This window comes from Palaemon carinicauda, chromosome 4, assembly GCF_036898095.1.
Source record: "Palaemon carinicauda isolate YSFRI2023 chromosome 4, ASM3689809v2, whole genome shotgun sequence".
Lineage (NCBI taxonomy): Eukaryota > Metazoa > Arthropoda > Malacostraca > Decapoda > Palaemonidae > Palaemon > Palaemon carinicauda.
In genome coordinates, this window is record NC_090728.1 from 192,056,560 (window position 1) to 192,083,961 (window position 27,402).

At 42.7% G+C, this 27,402-nt stretch overlaps 1 protein-coding gene across 1 annotated transcript in view; it reads left to right on the top strand.

The window, feature by feature from the left end:
* LOC137640309 (intermembrane lipid transfer protein VPS13A-like) overlaps nt 1–27,402 on the top strand; it is a 212,029-nt gene that overhangs the window by 143,177 nt on the left and 41,450 nt on the right. The gene's annotated exons all lie outside the window — the stretch shown is intronic.

The window sequence follows — 27,402 nt, forward strand, 5'->3', positions numbered from 1 at the left end:
TCGTCAAAGGAAAGGGGGGGGGGCATGTTCCGGTCCAGGCCTATGGTCAAGACCTGAAGGATACCTCTCCATCATTCAGGCAGGCTTAAGGGCCTTAGTCTGGCCCCTCTTCAGATCCTACCGCTCCTGCCAAGTCGCCCCGTTGCGTGTCGACTTCATGCTAACCAGCAGGGGACGCATTTTCACACCTTCACATCTTGCAGTAGAGATACCGGGATGATTGAGATTCTCTCAATTCCACCATCGGCTCTCTCATTCCAGGCAGGGGAATGTTTCTCTCAGACTATCCGAGCAGAGCCTCATAGAGAGAGTGTACCTAAGGGTCTTTGACCTTGGGTAACCAGCAAGTGCTGGTCTGGGGGACCTGATCGCGACAGCTTGGAACCTCAAGCTTCCGCTAGTTTTCCCCCCAGTCTCAGACCCCGAGACTCTGGCAAGATGCATTCCGGTGATGGTGGGACAACTTCGACGCCTGCGTCTTCCCTCCTTTTTGTCTGCGGACAATGGGTCTCAACAAAACCAGGTTGTCTGTCAACCTTTCAATGGGAGAGCTCCACTGGGACTATGCGCAGAACGGTTTCTGGACCCTCTGCTTCCCCTGACGGAACTCCCGGGAGAGCTTCTCCCACGACGCAGACTACTCAAGCAACCACACTGCGACATCTCTCCCGAACCGGGACGTCGCTTCGGCTTCATGCCTGGAGACACTACGCTTCCTCCTCTAGAAGAGACAACCCGCTACAGTCGCGGTACGTAGGTCGCGTCATCTGCGATAGTCATCCACAGGGGTCTCCCAGGCAAAGTGAAGAGTCTAAGGTGGTTGGTGCCGTGGGAGATATACCTCTTCCCGTGAGGCCTCTTCTCCAGCAATAACGGTCTTATTGCCTTTCGGCGGGAGGAAACTCCTTTCCGCTCTTGGCAATGAAGCCTGTCGCTCAGCCTTTCCCTGACCTTCAGGCTTAAAGGAATAACTTTTTCCTGCCCGCTGGATCTATCCTCGCTCATGCGAAGCTACGATCGTCCCTGCCCTAGTCGGAGGAAGACCTCCAACTTGGAGCATGGCTCGGACTTTTAGTCCTTTAAGAGATCTTCTCAAGACCCTTTTATGACAGGCCTCGGATTGTATTCCGCCTTGGGTCTTCTGCTCACTCTGGCCACGGCCAGTGTGTAAGCAATCTTCTTGGTCTCTTACTACTCCCCCCCCTTTCTAAGGAAGAGGGGAAGGCAACATTCAGGCTCGCTCCTGAGTTGTTGGCTAGACTCAGAATCTGAGGGTCCCGACCCTTCGGTCCGATTCATTCAAGATTTTGAGTCTCCATTCTGTGTCTGATGTCCCAAGACCTTCTCTTTCTTGCCAGTACAGGAATCGAGAGGTTAGCGCTGGGAACAGCTGCAGTTTGGCCTCAGTTGCAGCCGATTTGGGAACACAAGGAGGACATGGGGGGAGAGTCACCAGTATACCTCTTCAGCCCGGACTCAAGGACATTCATCTCGACCTGTCTTCAGACCCTCCCCCGTCACGTCGCCCTACAGCACGATGTTGGATACATCGCAACGTCCCTCGCCTTCGAGTAATACTACTCTGTGACGCAGGTGCTACAAGCTGGAGTCTGGAAGCGTCTGATGACCTTCGCAGCCCGCTTCCTGCAGGGCGTGACCCACAGGAGTCTCGATACGTTTTCTATCGCTCTGTGGTGGCTACACAACAGCTGGTCTAACCTCAGGCTCCTTTTTGGACAGGTAGCAGAAGGTTGAGGGCATTGTTATCAGGTTTTAGTCTGCATGAACGAAAGAAGTATGTCTGGCCCTTACTTCTTTCTTCATCATCCCCTCTACGGGGAAGCAGCATCCTGGTCTCTGCATAGCTGACCTCGAACCTCTGCAGGTAAACCATGCTTCCTTGTGTTCCGAGTATTGAGTCAATACTGTCGCGTCCCCCATACCCTGACGAGGTGGTATTGGGAACGTCCTAACCCAGAGTTCCTTCTGGAACTCCAGGTCAACTGCCTAGGACGGGTCACACTTCTTCCTTCACACACAAGCTTACGTAGGCCACATGGTTCCTTGCGGTGCAAGGAACTTGTGAGGTGCAGGGACTCCTTTTCTCGAGTGCGACTCACTCGGATTCTGAGTCCCCGGGTAAAGCCAAAGCCAGTATGGCTGGGGACTTTCCACCCTTCCTAAGGGATAAGTCACCCTTTGTAAATAGCGTGGTTTGTATTTCGGTTACGGAACAAATGACAAATTCGAAGATAATTTGTATTTTTCCTAACCATACAAACCTTAGCTATTTACACATATTTGCCCGCCAGCCCTGTCCCCCAAGACAAGTCCTACCTCTAAGTGAAAGTGAGTATTCACCTGTGTGTGAGGGGGAGGAGGGGTAGCTAGCTACCACTCCCCTACCCCCCCGCTAACTAGCGCGGGGGTAATACACCCTCGTTAAATTCTAATGGCTCGCCATTTCAGCTACGCTAAAAGTAATAACCCTTTGTAAATAGCTAAGGTTTGTATGGTTAGGAAAAATACAAATTATCTTCGAATTTGTCATCTTTCATTAGAAGACTTTTCAATATTTGATTTGATAGGTTGTAGCCATAAAACATTAGTGAAAAGGATATAATCTCTAATATGGTCGACAGTAGCCTGATGATATTAAAGACTTTAGTGAATTAATAAGTCATGAAAGGTGAATGAAATTTATTTGTATTTCACATTAAAATTTGTTATCAGTAAGGCTGTGGACTTAGATGAAGAGTGCTCTTCTGCTTCAAGTCATTATGATCAGTATATCTTTTACTGTACCAAGTTTTAGAATATAAGGAAGTGGAATTAAACTGATTTATTTAAATACTGAAAGAAGAATTGTTTTCAGTGCCATTATACTTTGATAAATTAGAATAATCTTTTAGCCATAGATTTTAATTAGAATGTTTGAAAATCCCCTTTTTTTTAGAAGACAGAATAAGAAAAATAGCACCCTTTGGTAGGTGAGTGTCACAATGCATTAAACTTAAACCATCACTAACCTTAACTACGTAGTATCTCATAGGTGACTCTCCAAGCACATAAAATTAAACCCATTTTTAATTTAGACCATATAGTCTTCAACAGGTTTATGACCAATTACATGAAACGAAAGCCATTGTATCTGATAGTGGATTGAGTAAACAATGAACAAAAACCCTGGTTTAATCTATACAAAATACATGCACCGGAGGATAGAGGTATTATTGTATATGATGGAACTGTGGTGATGAATTTGAAAATCTTATACATTATAGAAAATTCATATGCTCCAAAAGAATAGGCTTTTACCTCCATATAAATGTCATTGAAAATATAGTCAAATTTCGTGAAATGTCAGTTCCATTGTTTTTAAGAGGCTGTTTGACATTTAGATACCGTACATGTGGACCTCTTCACATTTCTCTACACAAGGTTGGCCAACTTTTATTATGGATAGGTCTCACAAACTCCACATTAATCAGGTACTTTATTTACTTAAGAAATTGGTAAGCAATAGACTTTCTCGTATCTTGGTCCTCCCTTAAGAGCAATAAACATTATTTTTCAATCATCTGAAGTTCCTTAATATTAACTTCTGTAGTATGTAAGACATTTGTCCTGTAACTGCGTATGAGAATTACATCCTGTGCATTTCACTTGCTAAATCCATTCAGGAATTTTCCGGGTTGGGTCCTGCATCTGACGTCGCCATTCTCTCCAGAGGTCCCTATTCATTTCCATCTGTGCCAGCTGCTGAAATGTCTCGCCTTGATTTGCTTTCTTGAAGGTTTTCACCCATGAATCTCTTGGTCATTCCCTCGGTCTGTTTCCGGCCATTCGTCCATGAGAGGAGATAAATGACAGGGCAGAGGCTGATGATATTGTTACCAAAGATTCATCTAAACCTAATAAACTATGGAAAAGGTTAAGCGCATGGGACTTATAGCCAACTTAAGGGGTATATTATACCCAATGAACATTTACAGCTGCTAAAATATCAGTCCAAGCCCCTTTGCGTCAATAGGTGTAGGAGGAGATGATGATGATGATGAAAATATCAAGTCGCCAGCACTGACTATTAGAAACTGGCTGTCAATAGATCTTTTCTTTTATGAAGATTTTATCATGAAAACTTAGCTGTGAGGTCAGTATAATAACTTAAAATTATTTAGCTATGATATATATCTTTCTTTCTAACTTGTTTAGAAGGATGAAAGGAAAACTTTCCTGTGTCAAGCTGAAGTTCTGAATGTATACCTTCACAGAGTATGCAATTCTTGGTTGCTGAATGCTTTTTGTCATATCTTCAGGCCTCCCCACCTAATCTCTTAAGAGTACAATTGCCCTCTGACTTGAAAACTATTAAAAAAGATTCTGGTTCTGTATGAGAAGTATGCTGTGTACTTGAAAAAATTAGTATGCAAAAGTTTAAGCTTAGGCCATGTTAGCAATGTTCATGCATGCCTCATTGGTTGATTAAGTTAAAACCGCAATCCACCTTATTCTTCTTACTTCCAAGAACCTTTAGAGTTTTTTGTCATCAGTTGAATAACTGCTATTGTTGTAGGTAAAAACCCATTCCCTACACCACAAATATATCAAATATTATCACCTCGGTTCCAATTTATTATTTTCAATATTAATCTTACCCGATGATCATGTAGCTGTCAACTCCGTTGCCCGACAGAAATCTACGGTCGGGATACGCCAGCGATCGCTATCCAGGTGGGGGTGTGCTCAACAGCGCCATCTGTGGTCAGGTACTCAAGTACTTCTTGTCAACAAGACCTCAATTTTTCCTCTGTCGTGCCGCCGGCAAGACCTACATGGATACGCTGTTGATTTTGGAGTCTTTTGTTCACGATTTGGTGATGTATTTGCTCTGAAGTTTAGCCTTCGCTGTTCAGGAAGCTTTATCCTTAGCTTAGCAAGCTTTTGGAATTAATTTGATTCATTGGTTAACGATCTTTGCTTAATTTTGGAATTCCCCCTTGACTACCTCTAAATTCAAGATGTCTGACCATTCCCAAGTTCCTAAATACAGGCAATGTAGTGTTAGGACTTGTACTAGGCATCTTCCGAAGGCCTCTATAGATCCTCACACCGTATGTTCCAATTGTAGGGGAAAATCCTGTCAATTGGAAGATCGATGTGGGGAATGTGCTGGGCTTTCGGAATTCGATTTTAATGAATTCCTCAGATATGCACGTAGGTTAGAGAAGGAGAGAGATAGGAGGAGTTCTTCTCGCTCTGTGGATTTTTCCTCTCCCCATGCCCCTCAACCTTTTCCTTCCCCTGTGGTGGTGACTCCCGAACCTGCTACGAGTGCTCAGCCTGGTATGGCTGATATGTTGCGTGCCATTCAGGCTCTCGGTGAGAAGGTGGAGTCGTTGGTTAGTGACCGCAATCAGCTCTTGGCAGATGTCAGAGAGCTGAAAGCGAAGAGTGCAGTGGGAAGTGTTAGTGCTAGTGATGTGCATAGTGTCAGTGTCAGTGTTGCGCATGAGGGTACATCTGTGCGTGCCAGTCGTCCTCCCAGTCCGGGACCTCTTGCAAGCTCCCAAGCCCAGGGGAGAAGCAATGTCGAAGGACCAAAGGGTTCGGCAGGCCTTGATCGGCGCACAGATGTATCCTCAGTGGTTGCGGACGTATCTGCTAAGGATCGTCCCATCCACTTACAGACGAATGAGCCCTTACATTCCTCGTCTGTGGAAGAGGTTTCCAGGAGGAAACGGTGGACCAAGGTCTCACGACCGCTCAAACGTAAGGTCCCTTCCGAGCTAGTCCAACGGCCCAGGTGTAGCCACTGGGTCAGTTCGGACTCGCCGCAGTCATCTGATGACTGCACACCTCCCAAGAGAGGTAGAGTGGTCCCTCAACAGGCCTCTGCTCCGTCTGTTGTTGCTCCAACCACAGTAGACCCTAAGTGGTCCATGCTGCAGACTATGCAGTCTCAGCTTGCGGCTTTTATGCAGGAGTATCATGCCGAGAAGGTTAACACCTCTCCTGTTAACCTACAACCCGCAGAGGTTGTGCGCTCAGCAGATACTGCGGCTGCCTGCTCTCACACCCCACCTGTGAGAGCTCCTCCACCGATGCGCAGTCCTCACTGCCAGACGCATGTTCTTGCTGCACCATCTGCTAACATGCGTGAGCTACCGCATCAGGAGTTGCCGGGTTCCAGCACTATGCGGCATTCTCCTCAGCCCATGCAGCATGCTCTGCAGACCTTACAGCATGCTCCGCATACCATGCAGCATGAGCCGCATACCTTACAGCATGCTCTGCATACCATACCGCATGCTCCTCAGCCCACCGCAGACCCTCCCACACACCAGCCCTCTGCTTTTGTTGTTGCCAGCTCGCAGACTGTCCAGCAGAGGCATGATGATGGATCCGCAGGCACGCATGCACCCGTTCTGCAGGATTCAGCCGTTCAGCTTGCTGCTCTGCCTTTGCCTCTCACTACTCAACTTTCGGATGATGATGTATCGGATGATGAAGCTGCTCATCTGGATGATCCTCACTCTGATGTTGAAGGACACAAGTCTTCGCCACCCTCCTTAGACTTTCGCAAAGTCCTTGCTTTGTTCAGAGAGTTGTATCCTGAACACTTTGTGTCTGCAACCCCTCGTTCTCCTCCCTCTGAGTTTGCTCTGGGCATGCAGTCTGCTGCGCCTGCCTTCACCAAGCTTGTTCTCGCCAGATCTTCTAGGAGAGCTTTGAGGGTTATGGGGGACTGGTTGCATTCCAAGAAGCAACTGGGAAGGACCTCTTTTGTGTTCCCTCCTCCCAAGCTGGCTTCTAAGTCGAGCGTCTGGTATGCCACGGGAGAGGAACCTGGCTTGGGGGTTCCTGCCTCTGCCCAGGCCGACTTCTCAAGTCTGGTTGACTCTCCCCGCAGGTTGGCTATGAGACGTTCGAAGATCTGCTGGTCCTTTTCAGATCTCGATCATATGTTGAAGGGAGTCTTTCGTGCCTTCGAGATATTCAACTTTCTCGATTGGTGTTTGGGAGCCTTAAGCAGGAAGACTTCCCCTTCAGATAAGGACTCGGCCATGCTGATCATGTCTAGCATGGACAAGGCAATTCGGGATGGGTCTGGTGAACTTGCGGCTTCATATGTATCAGGAGTCCTCAAGAAGAGAGAACATCTGTGCTCCTTCTTGTCTGCTGGTATCACTCCTTGCCAGAAGTCAGAGTTGCTGTTTGCTCCTCTCTCCAAGTGTCTGTTTCCGGAGGAGTTGATTAAGGGGATGGCTGCCTCTCTTATCCAGAAGGATACTCATGACCTCATGGCTTCTTCTGCACGTAAGGCTAAAACCTTACCTTCCGTGCCTAGACCCTTCCGCCCTACAGCAGTTGATACACCTGCTTTTAGGTTCATCCCGCCCTTTCGTGGCAGAACCTCCAGCAGAGGAGGTACCCGTGCAGACAGTCACCGTGGCAAGTCCAAGAAGGGTTCCAAGTCCGCAAAAGGCAAGTTTTGACTGCCTTTCTCTCCAGACAGCAGTAGGAGCCAGACTCAAGACCTTCTGGCAAGCTTGGGAGAGCAGAGGCGCAGACGCTCAGTCTGTGAAGTGGCTAAGGGAGGGATACAGAATTCCGTTCTGCCTCAATCCCCCTCTAGCTACATCTCCCATCAACCTCTCTCCCAACTACAAGGAGAAGGACAAGAGGCTAGCGTTGCAACAAGAGGTGTCGCTCTTGCTACAGAAGGAAGCAGTGGTCATAGTCCGGGATCATCAATCCCCGGGCTTTTACAACCGTCTCTTCCTGGTAGCCAAGAAGACAGGAGGTTGGAGACCGGTGCTGGACGTCAGTGCTCTCAATGCTTATGTCACCAAGCAGACGTTCACGATGGAGACGACGAAGTCGGTCCTAGCAGCGGTCAGGCAGGAGGACTGGATGGTCTCGTTAGACCTGAAAGACGCATACTTTCACGTCCCCATCCATCCAGACTCCCAACCTTTCCTAAGATTCGTCTTTGGAAAGGTTGTGTACCAGTTCCAAGCCCTGTGCTTTGGCCTAAGCACGGCACCTCTTGTGTTTACGAGACTGATGAGGAATATTGCGAAATTCCTTCACTTGGCAGACATCAGAGCCTCCCTCTATTTAGACGACTGGCTTTTAAGAGCTCCCACAAGTCGTCGCTGTCTGGAGAATCTCAGATGGACTATGGATCTGACCAAGGAACTGGGCCTCCTGGTCAATTTAGAGAAGTCCCAGCTCGTCCCATCCCAGACCATTGTTTACCTGGGTATGGAGATTCAGAGTTGAGCTTTTCGGGCTTTTCCGTCGGCCCCAAGAATCAACCAAGCCCTAGAGTGCATCCAGAGCATGCTGAGAAGGAACCGATGCTCAGTCAGGCAGTGGATGAGTCTAACAGGGACACTTTCATCGCTGGCCCTGTTCATCGAGTTAGGGAGACTCCACCTCCGCCCCCTTCAGTATCATCTAGCTGCTCACTGGATAAAGGACATGACGCTAGAGACGGTCTCAGTTCCTGTTTCAGAAGAGATGAGGTCTACTCTAACGTGGTGGAAGAACAGCATTCTTCTCAAGGAAGGTCTATCTTTAGCTGTTCAGACCCCCGACCACCGTCTCTTCTCGGACGCATCAGACTCGGGCTGGGGTGCGACATTGGACGGACAGGAATGCTCGGGAACATGGAATCAGGAGCAAAGGACACTTCACATCAATTGCAAGGAGTTGTTGGCGGTTCATCTGGCCTTGATAAACTTCAAGTCCCTCCAGCTAAACAAGGTGGTGGAGGTGAACTCCGACAACACCACAGCCTTGGCTTACATCTCCAAGCAGGGGGGGACTCATTCGAGGAAGTTGTTCGAGATCGCAAGGGACCTCCTCATTTGGTCAAAAGATCGAAAGCTCACGCTAGTAACGAGGTTCATTCAGGGCGATATGAATGTCATGGCAGATCGCCTCAGCCGGAAGGGTCAGGTCATCCCCACAGAGTGGACCCTTCACAAGAATGTTTGCAGCAGACTTTGGGCCCTGTGGGGTCAGCCAACCATAGATCTGTTCGCTACCTCGATGACCAAGAGGCTCCCATTGTATTGTTCTCCGATTCCAGACCCAGCAGCAGTTCACGTGGATGCCTTTCTGCTGGATTGGTCCCATCTCGACCTGTATGCATTCCCGCCGTTCAAGATTGTCAACAGGGTACTTCAGAAGTTCGCCTCTCACAAAGGGACACGGCTGACGTTGGTTGCTCCCCTCTGGCCCGCGAGAGAGTGGTTCACAGAGGTACTGCAATGGCTGGTCGACGTTCCCAGGACTCTTCCTCTAAGAGTGGACCTTCTGCGTCAACCTCACGTAAAGAAGGTACACCCAAGCCTCCACGCTCTTCGTCTGACTGCCTTCAGACTATCGAAAGACTCTCAAGAGCTAGAGGCTTTTCGAAGGAGGCAGCCAGAGCGATTGCCAGAGCAAGGAGGACATCCACTCTCAGAGTCTATCAGTCTAAATGGGAAGTCTTCCGAAACTGGTGCAAGGCCAATGCAGTTTCCTCAACCAGTACCACTTTAACCCAGATTGCTGACTTCCTGTTACATCTAAGGAACGTTAGATCCCTATCAGCTCCTACGATCAAGGGTTACAGAAGTATGTTGGCAGCGGTTTTCCGCCACAGAGGCTTGGATCTTTCCACCAACAAAGATCTACAGGACCTCCTTAGGTCTTTTGAGACCTCAAAGGAACGTCGGTTGTCCACTCCAGGCTGGAATCTAGACGTGGTCCTAAGGTTCCTTATGTCATCCAGATTTGAACCGCTCCAATCAGCCTCTTTTAAGGACCTCACATTAAAAACTTTTCCTCGTATGCCTAGCAACAGCTAAAAGAGTAAGTGAGATCCACGCCTTCAGCAGGAACATAGGTTTCACATCTGAAATGGCTACATGTTCCTTGCAGCTCGGTTTTTTGGCTAAAAACGAGCTTCCTTCACGTCCTTGGCCTAAATCGTTCGAGATCCCTAGCCTGTCCAACTTGGTGGGGAACGAACTGGAGAGAGTACTTTGCCAAGTCAGAGCTCTTAGGTACTATCTAAGAAGGTCAAAACCTTTACGAGGACAATCAGAAGCCTTATGGTGTGCTGTCAAGAAGCCTTCGCTACCAATGTCTAAGAACGCAGTTTCTTACTACATCAGGCTTCTGATTAGAGAAGCTCATTCTCATCTGAAGGAAGAAGACCTTGCTTTGCTGAAGGTAAGGACACATGAAGTGAGAGCTGTGGCTACTTCAGTGGCCTTCAAACAGAACCGTTCTCTGCAGAGTGTTATGGATGCAACCTATTGGAGAAGCAAGTCAGTGTTCGCATCATTCTATCTCAAAGATGTCCAGTCTCTTTACGAGAACTGCTACACCCTGGGACCATTCGTAGCAGCGAGTGCAGTAGTAGGTGAGGGCTCAGCCACTACATTCCCATAATCCCATAACCTTTTTAACCTTTCTCTTGAATACTTTTTATTGTTGTTTTGGGTTGTACGGTCGGCTAAGAAGCCTTCCGCATCCTGGTTGATTTGGCGGGTGGTCAATTCTTTCTTGAGAAGCGCCTAGGTTAGAGGTTGTGATGAGGTCCTTTAGTATGGGTTGCAGCCCTTTATACTTCAGCACCTAAGAGTCGTTCAGCATCCTAAGAGGACCGCTACGCTCAGTAAGGAAGACGTACTTAATAAAGGCAGAGTAATGGTTCAAGTCGACTTCCTTACCAGGTACTTATTTATTTTATATTTTTTATTTTGAATAACTAATAAAATGAAATACGGGATACTTAGCTTCTTTGTTAACATGTATGCTGGTCTCCACCCACCACCCTGGGTGTGAATCAGCTACATGATCATCGGGTAAGATTAATATTGAAAAATGTTATTTTCATTAGTAAAATAAATTTTTGAATATACTTACCCGATGATCATGATTTAAAGGACCCGCCCTTCCTCCCCATAGAGAACCAGTGGACCGAGGAGAAAATTGAGGTCTTGTTGACAAGAAGTACTTGAGTACCTGACCACAGATGGCGCTGTTGAGCACACCCCCACCTGGATAGCGATCGCTGGCGTATCCCGACCGTAGATTTCTGTCGGGCAACGGAGTTGACAGCTACATGATCATCGGGTAAGTATATTCAAAAATTTATTTTACTAATGAAAATAACATTTTTGACCGCTTTCCCAGACTGGCCCTTTTGTCAACATTGGCTGTTTCACCAGCTTCCCTGAAAGATCATACCACAGCTAATTGCTCACCACATACAATTTATATTTTAATTGATTCTACATCCTCTTGTGATTTGAATACATGCAGACATATCCGATGCTGGTATTGTTTCTACTTTGTCTGCCCTTTTATGTAGACATTTTGCCCAAGTAAGGCCACCATATGCACTTTTTAAATCTACAGAAGTTTTTGTACCAGATATCAAGTTTTGTAGATATAAACTTCAGTTAGATTGTGGTGGCCAATTTGAAACGTCCCAACCTGGTGTTCTGTTGGATAAAGTCCCTCTCAAACTAGATAGTTGCTTCTAGTGTCTGCGATCTCACCATCCTTGTAAGCTAAGCATGGCGGGTCGGGTGTTTTGGGGGGAAGCTTTATAGGTCTACCTGCTGAGTCATCAGTAGCCATTGCCTACCCTTCCCTTGTCTTGTGCTAGCTTGACTGGAGAGGGGTCTAGGGTGCTGATCATGTGGATATTTGGTCAGTCTTTAGGGCTTTGCTCGGCTAGGGGATTGTCACTGTTCCTTGCCTCTACCATTCATGAGTTGCCTTTAAACCTATGAATACTATACTGCTTAAGCAGTATAGTGCAAGTGCTTAACTTTGTGAATTATTAATATACCCAACAATTCAATACCAAAGTAATGGGATACAATAAAAAAGTAATTTTGACTTGTAAAACTGAGGAATAGTTATAATTATTTCTATGAAACTCCCCTGATCTTCATATTGCTTCTCTCAAGAAGCAGTTTAAATGTTGTGTCTACCGTAAAATAAAAATTTCCTATTTTCTTTCCTTGTAGAATGCCTCCCCCTATAGTTAAGTATTTTGAGCCAATCTGGAGATTGATGGCAGCTATCTGAGCATGGTTACATCACAGTTTCTTTGTCTTTCAATTCTCTTTCCGTGTTTACCAGCATCACACATGTTTATTTGTTTACTACCCGTGATCCAGATTGAACCTATCGTTATGATTTTAGGTTAATTAACATTTTAATAGGGGATGTCTTTTTCTGGAATGGCTGTGAATGCTGGTGAGAGTGGTTATAGCAATTTTGAGACTGCTTGTCGTCCAGAGGAGGGAGTTTTGTTTTATTATTCTGAGAAATGTTGTTTGCTAACAGTTCCTATGAGCATCATCATCTCCTCCTATGCCTATTGATACCAAGGGCCTCGGTTAGATTTCGCCAGTTGTTCTAACTTGAGCTTTCAATTCAATATTTCTCCATTCATCATCTCCTACTTCATGCTTCATAGTCCTCAGCTGTGATAGACTATGACTATTATAGCTGATAGTTGTATTTTTTTTTTTTAAACATAAGATTAGGTTAATGTTTAGTTCAGAGGAAAATCCAGAGCTTACTAAGGTACTTGATTACATTAGAGGATGTTTAAATTCCACTTAAGCTATTGTGGAGCAATTTTGGGTTAATAGTAGAGAGCTTCTTAATCTTTTACAACTTTTGCTGTGTTTGTTTATCTTAGAAAGGCTATGAGTCTTCGAATAAGGCAGTGCATCTAACCTTGCCTGCCCTGTTTTGAAGTCCAGGATAACTTCTCAAGTTTGGCCTAGCGGTTCTAGTAGGCTATCCAGTAGGATCCTGATGATCTACAGCTCAGAGTCCCTGTCATCTCTACACTAGCCTCAAACTCTCGAGTTACTCCAGGTTCTTCTGTTGCGTAACCCTCGCATTTCCATGAACCAGTCCCCTGTATGCAACCACTTGGTTCAGAGATCAAAGACGAGACTGGCAGCTGGTTTCGATCTATCATGAAATGCAGATTAGACGCCTACTTTCTTATCCTTTAGAATAACTCTCTCTTATAGAATTTGGGATTGATCTTATTGTTAGGATTGAAAATATGGTTTGTTTGAAAAATCTTGGTGCGGATTTTGTGGTAGTAAACTTTCTTATGATTTAATATTTCTCTACTCATTCATAAAGATGTAAACTCAGATTATGTCTAACTTTTCTTATCCTTAGGTTTTTATACTGAACAATAGCCAACACTATGATGAAGTTACACAGTATTTTAATAGTGGAGTTCTAAGACATGCCTTTTGTTCCCATTTTATTTTAGACTACCAATATTGGTATCAAAACGCTGTATTGTGCTTGTTGGTCTGAATTTCAGTCTGAAGTGGTAAGAGCAATTAAAAACAGTTGAGATAACAAAAAGTAGGTTTTCTTATTTTAAGAGAACAATTGTCTTCATGTGACCAAAAACATCTTAAAGTTATTTTGTACATTTTTATTACATTGTAACAGGAGCTTTTTTTTTAGACGGGGATAGTTATGTAAATTAACATATGATACAAACCAAACAATAGTTTACTTTGGTCTTCATTGCCTCCTTGTAGAATAAAGATTAGCCCACTCACTTTTTGACATTTCATTGGTTATTGTTCTCGTAGCTATAGTCAATTCTTTTTAGCGAGGCAGATTTGCACCAACTCACAGGGGTGCCCTTTTAGTTCGAAAACGTTTCCTGATCGCTGATTGGTTGGACAAGATACTTCTAACCAATCAGGTAGCAGGAAACTTTTTCCAAGCTAAAAGGGCACCGCTGCGAGTCGGTGCAAATGTGCCTCAGTAAAAAAAAAAAATTGAGTATAGTGGGTGAATGTTGTCTCATATTTTAATGTCAAGGATTCTTCAGATAAGATCACATTTTATTTACCATATTTCTTCTGTTTAAACACTTGGTTTAGAATTACGCTTTTATGTTTTCATGTTCTTTGTGGAGGTTCTGTGATTGTCTGTTTATTGTTTGTCATTATTGGCATTAAAGGAAGAGGTTTTAAACAGACTTACGTAAGTTTGGTAAAAGGTATTCGTCTGCTATGGATAGGATAAACAATAAAAAATTATACTAAAGAAAAGTATGCCAATAAAATGAATACAGTAAAAGGAATTGAATGGACAAAATTTAATAATAAGATAAAAGACGAAGGAATTAGTTTTTAAAGTATAACTTCTGCCTTACTAATTTCCATTTACTTTCATACCAGAAGAGTAGATTGACTAAGAGACTAGGAATCTAGATGATATTAGTTATTCATTGGGTAGGATATACCCCTTAAGTTGGCTGTAAGTCTCATACCCTTAATCTTTTCCACAATTTATTTGGTTTAGATAAATATTTGGTCAAAATATCATTATCCTCTCCTCTGTCATTTATCTCTTCTATTGGAGTTTCTGTGTTATGAGTAGCTATCGTTTGATGCTGGAAAATATGTTGTATAGTAGACAACATCTTTTCATTTTATTTACCCATGCCTGGGATCTATGAAAATGAAATGCTTGTGCTATGAAATCATTCATCACTTGTGGCATTTAATCTCTGCTGAGACAATAGGCAGGATGAGTTTCTTGCCTCAGTTTTGTGGCCCAAGTTGACACTGCTCCTTATGATCTTAACTCTCAGTATAGACTTGACAATTAATACAGAACATTGTCTTAGAGCAAAATTAGATGAATGAAATTGAATATACACAAACATCAAATGAAGGGGAGGATAACTAATTGTGCTGGATCAGATCTTGCCACAGAAATGGAGTGCTTCTCCATTTATTCTCACTTGGATTAAGACATATCCAAAATGTGCAAGGAAGCCAAGGATTTAAGGTGTCCTTGTGGGTTTTAGAAATAGATAACCGGCAAAAAACTTACAGAAGATCATTTCCCCATTTATTGGTCTTATGAATCCAAAAGTAATGGGCATTAGTAAGGCAAGAGTTTGTATTTATATAACATAGGAAGATTTTTCAAGAAATATATGTAATTACACTTGGATAATAATTAATAACTAAGGTAATTTGATAGCCATGCTAATGCTACTGATACAGTACTCTAAAAGATATTGAAGAAAATTAAACTTTTATTGAAAACAAACATGAAAGGTGGCTTCAAAAGGCTAATATGTAGTATCTGGTAGTAACTTTCTCAAGCTATGTTTAAACAAATAGTCATCGCAAATTTTTTGTAAGTACTGTATCTAGATTGCATGTTTTCCCATTTAGATTTTCAAATTTTAAATTTAAACTCGCCAGTTGTTTTGTATTTGTAAATACTGTAGTATAGGATTTTCTATAGATCAGAAAGACCTCTTGTAGGATTTTTCGAAAAGTTCAAACAAAATTTCTAAATGTTTCAAAAAAACAAGACATTCAGTCAAGTACTATACCTGTAGTTTTATGCTTTCACCATATATGTATTGTCTTGCCAATTCTCTTCATTCTGTATACTGTATACAGTAGTACTGAACCATATTTCCTGCATGGGTGCTTACTCCCTATTGACTCCCTACCCCCTCAAAGCAAGTAGCAATTAGTTAACCCTTTTACCCCCGAAGGACGTACTGGTACGTTTCACAAAAGCCATCCCTTTACCCCCATGGACGTACCGGTACGTCCTTGCTAAAAAATGCTATAAAAATTTATTTTTTCATATTTTTTATAATTCTTTGAGAAAATTCAGGCATTTTTCCAAGAGAATGAGACCAACCTGACCTCTCTATGACAAAAATTAAGGCTGTTAGAGCAATTTAAAAAAATATATACTGCAAAATGTGCTTGGAAAGAAATAACCCCCTGGGGGTTAAGGGTTGGAAATTCCCATATAGCCTGGGGGTAAAAGGGTTAAAACCTCTCTCATTTTTTTGATATTTGCTAATATGAAATTTCTTCCACCAACATAACCTCCTTTATAAACCTCCTGTCTTTTCTCAATTCCCTTTTATGGTGCTGGTTTTCGTGATGGTGGTGACCTAATTGGTGTCGGTGATGGTGGTGTGGACCTTTAGCTTCAGGTAATTGATGGCTGTCTGTTTTCTACTCTTTCTCTCTCTGCTTTCTGTATCTTGATCACTGTACTCTCCTCTCCTCATCTGTTCACGTCTGCTTCACAGGACCACTGGCATGCCAGTATTTTCCCCAGTTTTCTTAAGCCGTGAAAGTAATTATAGGAATTTGTAAAGTATGTAAACAAGGTTTCTTTAGATATTTCACTTCTAGAATAAAGCTATTTTCAATTAAAAGTTCTTAGTGTTTGTGTTTTAGGTTAATCTGTTTATTAAATCTGCCAAACATTATAGTACTGTACACTGTAAGCAACAAAATTTCTTCTCCTTTGTGCAAAGATGGAATCAGTAGCACGCTAGAGGGTAACTATCGTTACTTAATATTCAGGCTTTTGAGTAGCTTAGGTCTTTCACAATTAGTATACCATGTCAGTGGCCCTTCAAGACTGTGTACTGATGAGCATGTTGTCCGTGATCTCATCCCTTCATAGATTGATACCTAAAACGTAAAGTGGGTTTACTTTGGAAAAACTGCAAAACTTATTTCCAAAGTTAAGAATGGAACGATTTGAACCGTTGGAAATATGTTCTGCATCAATTAATGATTTAGAAAACTTGGGTCGCATTTTACTGTTTTAAATATGATGTCTTTTCCTCTTTAAATTAATTTTCTTCCTTTTATTAAGAGGGAAAGTATTGCTGGGCAGAGATGGAAAGTCAAAAAGTAGGTAAAATTTGAAAGGTAAAAGCGAAGAATGTAATCTTTGATCATAAAAGTAAAACACTGACGAAGTCTACTAATAATTAATTCTAACTTATATTTTACACAGTTTCACATACATATATCAGGAATTGCCTTGTGTTTTATTAAGCTATGAATTAATATTTTCAAATTTAACAAATGATTAGTGAATTCTCTTGCTTTATCGTATTCTTTATTTCAAATACTGTAAGGATTTTGCATTGTCTATACCACACAAATGTTTTCTTTGATTTTTTTCACAACTAATTATTGATACAGTATCACAATTCCTGAAAATGTACAGAATTCATTTTTCTTTACAAGAACTAGATCTGTGAAAGCTAAGAATTTATGTTGAAATTTGGACAGTATTTTGATTCTTATACTCAAATAATCTTTTGATAATGCTGGTAAATTGTAAATGTTACTTTTCTGATTGAACTACAGCTGTAGAAGAATGCAAACCTACAAGATGTGCTTGGGCCATATCAATTTCATATGCTAATTGAATCTTTTCTTGTTTATTTTATCATAAGCCAGATATCTTGTTCCTTTTAATTACTTACTTTTAAACACATTTGATATACGTTGAGCATTCCTCCTCCAGTAAAGTCTTGTTGCTACTGAGACAGATGTCTGAATTTTGACTCAGCGTACTTGTTTCTTAATGAATGTTTTGATCATTATGTAATTATAATGTAGCAATCACTGTATTTTATTTTGCATTCTTGAATTTATAATTTTACTTTTAAAGTTTTTATCTCCTTAATTATGTATATTATAGCATGAAAGTATTCTGTACATCCATGTTTAAATGCACACTCACATACACTGATCTCTTACAAGCATTACTGTACTTGCACATTTCCAAGCATGGACACTTTTGGCACATACTGTATATGCACAGATATATATTCAGATGTATTTGTACAGTGGTGTACAAAGTTTCTGTAAATAACAACACCCTCGATACTATACTGCATTTATCTTACTGTTATTTATGAACACCAGGAAATGGAATGTCTAGAAAATAGAAAAAGAAATCATGTCACAGCAAAGCCATTACTTATAACTAGCCCATTGCCTGGTAACGAAATTACACAAATCAGTCGTAATATCTCGGAATAAAGGAAACAATTATGAGACGGGAGCACTGCATTTCAAAGGCAAATCCACGTACAATACAGCTTGAACATTTACCAACTCCAGTGCTACTTCTAAATGTATGGAGACTGTCCACCATACAAGTATTCGAGAAAAAGGGTTTACAGAGACCTCTAGATTGCAAATCTTAGGTTCCAAAAAGCAGCAGACAAATGATTAGTATCAAAGGCAATGGAATTATTTTCATTGGTGCAAATCAAGATAGGTATCAGTTTTGATAATACTGTCCAGTATTGTTAAGTTTTTGTATTTCCTTTTTTATAAAAGTGAAGTTCATTTCAGCTATTAACGACTATAGATCCATGCTGAACACTGTACTCAAACATCTTTGCTTTGATTTATACATTTCAGGTATTGCAGATGTAATTAGGTCTCCTAATGTTGAGAAGCCACTGGTTGCTTTGATTTATACATTTCAGGTATTATTGAAGATGTAATTAGGTCTCCTAATGTTGAGAAGCCACTGGTTGCTTTGATTTATACATTTCAGGTATTATTGAAGATGTAATTAGGTCTCCTAATGTTGAGAAGCCACTGGTTGCTTTGATTCATACATTTTGGGTATTATTGCAGATATAATTAGGTCTCCTAATGTTGAGAAGCCACTGGTTGCTTTGATTTATACATTTCTGGTATTATTGCAGATGTAATTAGGTCTCCTTATGTTGAGAAGCCACTGGTTGCTTTGATTTATACATTTCAGGTATTATTGCAGGTGTAATTAGGTCTCCTAATTTTGAAAAGCCACTGGTTGTTTGAACAATTTATTGGAATTATAAAAGTAGTGTTACAATATCTAAAACGTTCTTATTTTGAACCTTTAAAATATCTTTTTCAATATTAATCTTACCCGATGATCATGTAGCTGTCAACTCTGTTGCCCGACAGAAATCTAAGGTCGGGATACGCCAGCGATCGCTATACAGGTGGGGGTGTACACAACAGCGCCATCTGTGAGCAGGTACTCAAGTACTTCTTGTCAACAAGAACTCAATTTTTCCTCTGTCGTGCCACCGGCAAGACCTACTAATACGCCGTCCCTAACTGGATTTGTTTTCACAACTTTTTGGTGAAGTACACTATTCCAGTTTTGAGCTTTCGCTATGCAGGGGTTTTATCTTCATTTCAAAACTTGAACTCGTTTTGGATAGATTTAATTATGGTGACGAAGAGAGTATGGACTCTCTTTCACTTTTAAATGGCCGACCCTTCCCTTAGACGGAAGTGTTGGTGACGAAGAGAGTATAGACTCTCTTTCACTTTTAATGACCGACCCTTCCCTTAGACGGAAGTGTGTTTAGGTTTTTGGTAATTTTGCTTAACAAAGTTATAGATTTATTTTATATCTCTCCGCCATTTATAGGCCTCTTCGATTAACTTTCCATTTATCATAAACTTATAAAAATTAATTTTTATGTTTGTTTATATGCGACCTTTCCTAATAGTAGGCGGTCCTTACTTGGAACCGAAGTTAATTCACATTGAACCCGTCATATCGTATTTCCTTTTAAGAATTTATGCTATTTTAATTTTAATTTTAATGTTTTTGAAAGAATTTCTTTGATAGTCTTGTACTGTTTTCAAAGATGAACTAACGTTTAGTTTAGTCTCCGCAGTTGTTGACGTTCAGAACGTTCAACATGCGCTCTATCGTTACGATAGAGAGAGAGTATTTCACGGTTTCACGTTGCAGTAAGAGTAAACCGATTCTAGCGTTTCGTTCATTCTTTCTTAGCTTAAATGGTTTTAATTCTAATAAAGGAACTTTTTATTTGGGAAACCTTTCAGTTTTTTTCCTTTAACAAATAATATGTTTTAACGATATATAATTGGGCTCATCTCTCAGGTTCTAAGTCAAGAGAGAGAGAGAGAGAGATGGAGACGGAGGGAGAGAGAGGAGAATAAACGTTTCGTTCAAGCGGGTAACGTTGTTCTCGTTTTTTTACTCTTCTCCCTAGTCGCTATAGGGGAAGAAGGTAAAACGTTTCTAGAGTTTTATTCTTGTTCCCAGGCTTTATGCGGTGAGAGATTTTAAACGTAGTTTATTTGATCTAGTGTTTAGTCTCTTTTCCAGCCACTGAATTCTTTATCTTTCATTATGTTTTTCTGTTACATTGTAAAACTGTTTTCGCAATTACTACCTTTTAATGAAGGATAGGATTGCGTGTTTCAGGTACAAATCACTTAAAGTTTCGAGTTCAGTGAAATAAGTGCAAACAGAAAATCAAAGTGATAAAGTGATATGCGCAAAGTGTTACAGTGTTGCGTTCGAGGGTTCGTCTGTTAGTGCCAGTTGTTCACCTAGTCCGATACCTCTTACAAGCTCCCAAGCCCAGGGGAGAAGTAATGTCGAAGGACTTATGGGTTCCACAGGTCTTGATCGACGAACAGACGTTTCCCTCCGTGGTTTCGGGTGTATCTACACACGTTGCCGACGTGATCACCCCACCCACACAAAGACGAGAGAGCCCATTTATTCCTCGTCTGCGGAAGAGGTTTCTCGCAGAAACCATGGACCAAATCTTGCAGCTTTTAAGTGCAAGTCGGTCCCTTCCGCGCAAGTCCAACGGCCTAGGTGTAGCCACTGGGTCAGTTCGGACTCGCTCCAGTCATCCGACGACTACACACCTCCCAAGAGAGGCAAGGTGGTACCGCAACAGGCAGTAACTCCGTCTGTTGCCGCACCAGCTGTTTTAGACCCTCAGTCACAACGGACAGTAGCTCCGTTTGTTGCCGTCTTTCATAGACCCTAGTGGTCCATGCTGCAGACTATACAGTCTCAGCTTGCTCCTTCATGCAGGAGTATCGTGCTGGAAGGTTGACAATGCACCTGTTAATCTACAACCTTCCACGGTTGTGCGCTCAGCAGATACTGCGGCTGCCTGCTCCCACACTCCACCGGTGAGAGCTCCACCTCCGATGCGCAGTCGACCCTGCCAGATGCATGTTCATGCTGCACCCTCCATTGACATGCGTGAGCTACCGCATCAGCAGTGGGAAGGTGCTGTAGAGCTGCCGTGTTTTGACACAATGCGGCATGCTCCACAACCCATGCGGCATGCTCCGCATCCCATACAGCATGCTCCGCAACCCACGGCAGTCCCTCCCACGCACCAACACTCCGCTTTTGTTGTTGCCAGCTCCCACACTCCGACTGCGGAGAAGGTTGACGATGCACCCGTGGGCTTACACCTACCACGGTTGTGCGCCCGGCATGGCTTCCTGCTCCCACACTCTTGTTGTGAGAGCTCCTCCACCCATGCACAGTCAACCCTGCCAGATGTATGATGACTCCCACAGACACACGGAGCACTCCGTTGCCGTGCGTGAGCTACCACAAGCTGCCGTGTTTTGACACGGTGTGTCAGCCTCCGCAACACACTGTGGTTACCGCCACTCGCCCGCAGCAAACTAGTCAGTCAGGAGTTGAGGCTTCCCCACACAACTTTGGTTGTTGCCAACTCACAGACTGTCAAACAGTCTCATGACGTTGCCTTCTGGTCTGCTACTAATACACCAGTGCTGTATGTCCTCACGCTCCTGTTGTGGTTGACAGTTCAGTTTTTGACAGTTCACAGACTGTCAAGCAGTTTCATAACGTTGCCTTCTGGTCTGCTGCTTTTGCACCAGTGAAACCCTCACTGAGATAACCTAGCTTTTCTCGGACATGGTTCCTGTAGATGAGAAAGTGCTGTTCTCCCTCCTTCTGATATTCCCTTGAGGACTCTGTCATTTGGAGAGGAGCCTTAAGCTGCTTAGCCTCCTATGGACTTTAATTAAAGCTTAACATGCTTCCAGGGAGGGTAAATGGTTCCGCTTCAGTCGCTAACCCCGTCTGTTGCCACACCTGCTCCCATAGACCTTGGGCTTTGTTGCAAGACATGCAGTCCAAGCTTAGTCCTTGATAGAGGATTTTTTTTTTTACGGAGAAGAACCTTCTTGCCAACGACCTTCCTACCGGTTGGTTGTACGCCCTGTTGACGCTGAGGTATCCTACTCACGTCAGCCAGTTGAGATGGTTCCTCCACCGGTGCGACCCAGTGTGGGTTGCCAGTCGCACGTTGACGTTAAGCTACTCTCGGAGGTGGTTGTGGACGTTCAGTGTGTCACTGGGAAGACGTTCAACAACCAGCAGAGGTGACTTGTTGTGACGCAGTGCGGCAACCTCAGCAACCCGATAAGGGGTTGTCTGCACTACCCAGACAGTCTAGACAGTTTCGGGTTGTCGCTGTACTTCCTCGCATCCCCATGGTTGACAGTTCACAGACTGTGCAGCAGTACCATGATCTTGTGTCCGGCTCCGTCACGCATCCACCAGTGCGACCGGATTCAGCGAGTCAGACGTTGCCCACTCCGTTGCCGTTTCCTCATCAGTTTCGGATGAGGAACCCTCTGATGAGGACATGGCTGAACAAGACGATCAACCCCCAGCCCTGCTATCCATCCAGAAGATGCTGAAGAAGGAATACGGCCATGTCAGGCTGTGGATGAGTCTGGTTAGGACACTGTCATCCGTGGTTCAATTGGTGTCACTTGGAAGACTACACCTCCGTCCTCTTCGGTTTCATCTAGCTCTTCACTGGAAAAGGACAAGACGCTAGAAGCGGTCTCGATCCCGGTTTCCGGAAGATAGGTCTGGTCTAACCTGATGAAAGGACTTTATCAACCTTTTATAGGGTCTTCCCCTGACTGTTCAGACTCCCAACCACGTTCTCTTCTCAGACGCATCGGACGTAGGCTGGGGTGCGACCTTAGGCGGTAGGGAATGCTCGGGATTATGGAACTCGAGTCAAAGGACAATGCATTTTAACTGCAAGAAGCTTCTGGCAGTACGTCTGACCTGGAAAAGCTTCAGGTCTCTCCTTCAAGACAAAGTAGTGGAGGTCAACACGGACAACTCCCTGCTTTGATGTTCATCTCCTAGCAAGGAGGGACCTACTCTCTGACATGGTGCGAGTTCGCTAGTGACCTCCTCTCCTGTTCAACAGGTCTAGACTTTTCACTAGTAACAAGTTTCTTCCAAGGCAACTTGAATGTCTTAGCAGATTGTTTCAGTAGGAAGGGACAATAATTCCAACATATTGGACCCTCCACAGAGATGTATGCAAGAGACTTTGGGTCACCTGGGGCCAGCCAACCATAGATCTCTTCGCAACCTCGATGTCCAAGAGGCTCTCAATACTTTGCTCACCTATCCCCGACCCAGCAGTGGTTCTTTTAGATGCCTTTCTACTAGATTAGTCTCATCTAGATCTATATGCATTCCCTCCGTTCTAGATTGTCAACAAGGTACTGCAGAAGTTCGCCTCTCACGATGGGACAAAGTTGACACTAGTTGCTTCCCTCTGGCCCGCGAGAGAATAACTTACCGAGGTACTTCGATGGCTAGTAGACGTTCCCAGAACTCTTCCCCTAAGGGTGGACCTGCTACGTCTGCCACGCGTAAGAAGGTACTCCAAGGCCTCCACGCTCTTCGTCTCACTGCCTTCAGAGTATCGAAAGACTCTCGAGAACTAGAGGTTTTTCGAAGGAGGCAACCAGAGCGATTGTTAGAGCAAGGAGAACATCCACCCTTAGAGTCTACCAATCGAAGTGGGAAATCTTCCTAAACTGGTGCAAGTCAGTATCCGTATCCTCGACCAGTACCTCTGTAACTCAAATAGCTGACTTCCTCTTATATCTGAGGAAAGAGCGATCTCTTTCAGCTCCCACTTTCAAGGGTTACAGAAGCATGTTGGCATCAGTCTTCCGTCACAGAGGCTTAAATCTTTCCAACAATAAAGATCTACAGGACCTCCGTAAGTCTTTTGAGACCACGAAGGAGCGTCGTTTGGTTACACCTGGTTGGAATTTAGACGTGGTTCTAAGATTCCTTATGTTAGACAGGTTCGAACCACTTCAATCAGCCTCCCTGAAAGATCTCACCTTTAAGACTCTTTTCCTGATATGCTTAACCACAGCTAAAAGAGTCAGTGAGATTCATGCCTTCAGCAAGAACATCGGATTTTCATCCGAAACGGCTACATGTTCTACATCTTGGTTTTCTAGCCAAACACGAGCTGCCTTCTCGGCCTTGACCAATATCGTTCGTTATTCCAAACTTATCGTATGGTTGGAAATGAACTAGAAAGAGTATTATGTCCTGTAAGAGCTCTTAAGTTCTATTTTAAAAACCTTTACGAGGCCCGTCTGAAGCTTTATGGTGTTCAGTTAAGAATTCATCTTTGCCTATGTCAGAGAATTCTTTATCCTATTACTGTATTTTCAGACTGTTAATACGAGAAGCTCATTCCCTTCTGAATGAGGAAGACCAAGCTTGGCTGAAGGTAAGGACACACGAAGTTAGAGCTGTTACAACTTCCGTGACCTTTAAACAAAATAGATCTCTGCATAATATTTTCGACGCAACCTTTTGGAAAAGCTAATCAGTGTTCGCGTCTTTTATCTTAAGAATGTCCAGTCTCTTTACGAGAACTGCTACACTCTGGGACCATTCGTAGCAACGAGTGCAGTAGTGGTGGGGGCTCCACCACTACAATTCCCTAATTCCAGAACCTTTTTAATCTTTCTCTTGAAATATTTCTGGGTTGTCCGGAAGGCTAAGAAGCCTTCCGCATCCTGGTTGATTTGGCGGGTGGTCAAATTCTTTCTTGAGAAGCGCCTAGATTAGAGGTTGTGATGAGGTCCTTTAGTATGGGTTGCAGCCCTTCATACTTCAGCACCTAGGAGTCGCTCAGCATCCTAAGAGGATCGCTAGGCTCAGTAAGGAAGACGTACTTAAAAAGGCAGAGTAATGGTTCAAGTCGACTTCCTTACCAGGTACTTATTTATTTTATGTTTGTTATTTTGAATAACTGCTAAAATAAGATACGGGATACTTAGCTTCTAATGTTAACATGTATGCTGGTCTCCACCCACCACCCTGGGTGTGAATCAGCTACATGATCATCGGGTAAGATTAATATTGAAAAATGTTATTTTCCTTAGTAAAATAAATTTTTGAATATACTTACCCGATGATCATGAATTTAAGGACCCTCCCTTCCTCCCCATAGAGAACCAGTGGACCGAGGAGAAAATTGAGTTCTTGTTGACAAGAAGTACTTGAGTACCTGCTCACAGATGGCGCTGTTGTGTACACCCCCACCTGTATAGCGATCGCTGGCGTATCCCGACCTTAGATTTCTGTCGGGCAACAGAGTTGACAGCTACATGATCATCGGGTAAGTATATTCAAAAATTTATTTTACTAAGGAAAATAACATTTTTGTTAGAGATCTCACAGCTTAGAATCTTTTCCTGTTAGCTTCAACACCAGCTAAACGCATTAGTGAACTACTGTAAGAGCTCTTTATTATAATGTAGACTTTTTGTAGAAAACTAGATGGTCTTATCTCTTTCACCTAAATTCTGAGGTAAGAATGATTTTAAAGAGTTTGCCTCAATATCTTCATATTCCCACTTTAGAAAGCAAAGTTGGTGGTATGTGAGAAGAGATTTCTTTGCTCTGTGAGGGCTGATAAGTTTTATTTGTTCAAGGGTTAACATATTGAGGGATAGGTCTCTAAATTTTTGTGGGATTAAGATTTCAAATTGTGCTCTTTCCAAGAGTGTTGTATCATTTCTCGGTAGAAGTTTATTCACAGAGGCTCAAAGATGTAAGACTTGAAGGGTAGAATTCATGATATTAGAAATTCAGCTGCATTTTAATTTCTATAGAATCAAAGAGCAGCAACTCAATGAAGCACCAAGTCAGTTTTAGGTGAGCGTAATCTTGGATGCCTCACAGGATTATAATGCAGGAGAGGGGGTTCCCAGCCCCCTCGTCCTGTCCCTTTTAGTCGCCTCTTACGACACGCAGGGATACGTTGGCGCTATTCTAATTGTTCTTATGCCCCTGCAGTACCAGCCGAACTCGGTTGAGTCCCTTGTCAGGCTGGGAGGAACGTAGTGAGGAAAGGTCCCCTTTTTTTGTTTCATTTGTTTGATGTCAGTACCCCCCAAAATTGGGAGAATTGCCTTGGTATATGTATGTATGTATGTATGATAATCTTAGAGAAACATGGCTTTCTTAACAAGATTACTTGTCGATATGTGCTTTAGTAGTTGTGGGGTATGTAATATAAAACAGCTTTTGTTTTAATTGTGTAAATTCAATCAAATTTATAGTACAATATTAGTTTTTTCTTTTGTAAATACACAGTGTTGGGTAATATGTATAAACATATAATTTGATAGTGGAGTTATATTTGGGAACAATCTAGAGGCTGGAATTATAACACTTTGTATAATAACAATTGGTTACTGTGGCACTAGGCTAAGAGGAAAGTCTCAGGTCCTACATACATACATATACCAAGGCACTTCCCCCAATTTGGGGGTTAGCCAAGATCAACTAATGAAACAAAAACAAAAAGGGGACCTCTACTCTCTACGTTCCTCCCAGCCTAGATAAGTTTATTATTTTAGGACTTTATATATCCTATCTCTCTCCTTCACTAACCCACTTCCATCAGTGTTGGAGTCACTATTATGAATATTTGGGAAGTTTCATAGAAATAGATTAAACTAATAATAGAATTTATCATTTTTATTCTCACCTAATGTTCATGTACATGCACCTCCCCCTCTGCCCCACTCACTTGCGATGTCAAGAGGATAGGGATTTAGTTTTGACTTCAAGACTGAGAAGACAGAGGATATGCAGCGTACCCAAACCAAGGTTATAGCAATTAAGTGCTAGATTATCTCTATACTGCACTAGAGGGATAAGCCTATTGAATGGAAAAAACTGGAAATTTTAAGTTTTAAGGTAAATGTTAGTATTAAACCAAGCTTTGAAATACATACATACATATACCAAGGCACTTCCCCCAATAGAAGCATTATAAATTTCAGGTTTTCAACACTCCTTGGTGATAGTTTTCCTGAAGACAATCTAAGTACTGATCTTTCTTGCTGGTTAAAGAAAAGAAGGTATACATAAAAGATACATCATAGGTCAGGTGGGAGTGATGGCATTTGAAACCAATCAAAAGGGTAGTTACTATACTTTGGAAATTCGCTCAGTAGCTACTTTTCTCTATCTAGCAGCAGACTGAATATAGTTTTATCCCTTAACACAAGTTTTCAAATAGCTAGACTCCTTCTACCATAGATAGTAGTCCGTGATAGGGGTCAGGTTTCCCTTTATACCAAGTTTTTTAAAAGGTAATTCAGGACCCACTCTCTTCATGTATAACTAACCAAATCTAACCATCAAAATTGTCTTCTTAGAAAATGTTTGAAAAGGTTTACTTTACTAGTAACTTCCCCAGGACCAGAGGCTAAGAATTGAATTTAGTGTCTCCTGTTTTATAAGTTCCAATTTTCACAAGGAGAGAGAACCAACTTGTTAGACTTTCAAGCTTACAATGGTATTGTTCCAGCTGGAGAGGAAGCTTCTTAC